This window comes from Apium graveolens, chromosome 4 (assembly GCF_009905375.1).
Source record: "Apium graveolens cultivar Ventura chromosome 4, ASM990537v1, whole genome shotgun sequence".
NCBI classification, from domain to species: domain Eukaryota; kingdom Viridiplantae; phylum Streptophyta; class Magnoliopsida; order Apiales; family Apiaceae; genus Apium; species Apium graveolens.
This window is the reverse complement of record NC_133650.1, coordinates 200,407,935-200,409,307: the sequence shown is the minus strand read 5'-3', so window position 1 is coordinate 200,409,307 and position 1,373 is coordinate 200,407,935.

Sequence of the window (1,373 nt, the reverse complement as noted above, 5' to 3'; positions counted from 1 at the left end):
TTAAAAATTTTATTTACCAACCTTTGATAGGTGGCTCCTGCATTCTTGAGACCAAATTCCATAACAAGATAACAATAAACACCAAAATCAGTGATGAATGATACCTTTGGAATGTCGTCCTTGTGCATCTTGATCTGATTGTATCCACTAAACCCATCTATAAAGCTCAGCATCTCATGCCCAGCAGTGGCATCTATCAAAGTATCAATCCTTGGTAATGGGAAACAGTCCTTAGGACATGCATCATTCAGATCAGTGAAGTCCACACACATCCTCCATTTTCCATTGGCCTTCTTCACCATTACAGGGTTTGTTAATCATTCCAAAAATTGAATCTCCTTAATGAAACCAGCCTCTAAGAGCTTCTCTACTTCCTGTTTTAAAGCTTCTTGCCTCTCTGGAGCAAAACTTCTTTTCTTTTGCTTTACCGTCTTTCGACTCGGATCCACATTCAGCTTATGAGTAATTAGTTTCGGGTCTATGCCTGGCATATCAGCTGCCAACCATGTAAACACATCACTATTTTCTTGCAAAAATTTCACTAACTTCCCTCTAAGGGGCTCCTCTAGTGTGGCTTCAACGAAAGTAACTTTCTCGGGATCCTTAGGAGCTAAAGGAATTGAAACCAAGTCTTCAGCCGGCTTCCCTCTTTTCTCATCATTCTCTCGAATATCCAGATCTTCAATAGGCAGAACCTGCCCCCCAACTCCATTTGCCCTCAGTGAGGCCACATAGCAACTTCTAGCCATTTTTTGATCTCCTCTTTCTTCTCCAATACCATTCAGGGTAGGAAACTTCATAACTGAATGGTAGGAAGAAGGGACTGCCTTGAAGGCATGTATCCTTGTTCTTCCCATGATAGCGTTATAAGTTGAACTATCTTTTACCACCACAAAGTCTAACATCTGTGTTCCTTGCCTTGGTTCCTGTCCTATGGTTGTTGGAAACTTGATTATCCCTTCCACGGGGCACTCCACTCTCGTAAATCCATATATCGGCATATCGGTTGGGGTCAATTGGGAGTCATTATATCCCATCCTTAAAAAGGTGTCATAGAGCAAGATATCCACTGAAGCGCCATTATCCACAAGGACCCTCTTCACCGGGCTGTTCCCTATTATCGGGGTTATGACCAGCGGGTCGTCATGGGGAAATTTCATACCCTTCAGATCAGAATCATCGAAAGCCATTGTTTATTATGTCCTAGTCCTTTTCGGGGCTTCCCCAACAATATGCATAACTTCTCGGGTATACACTTTCCTGGAGTTCTTGGATAATCCAGCAGCAGTTGGTCCTCCAAAAATTGTGTTATCACAGGCCCTCGAGGTCGCGGTCCTCCAAAGATTGCATTTATCATCGGTCCCCTAGGTTGG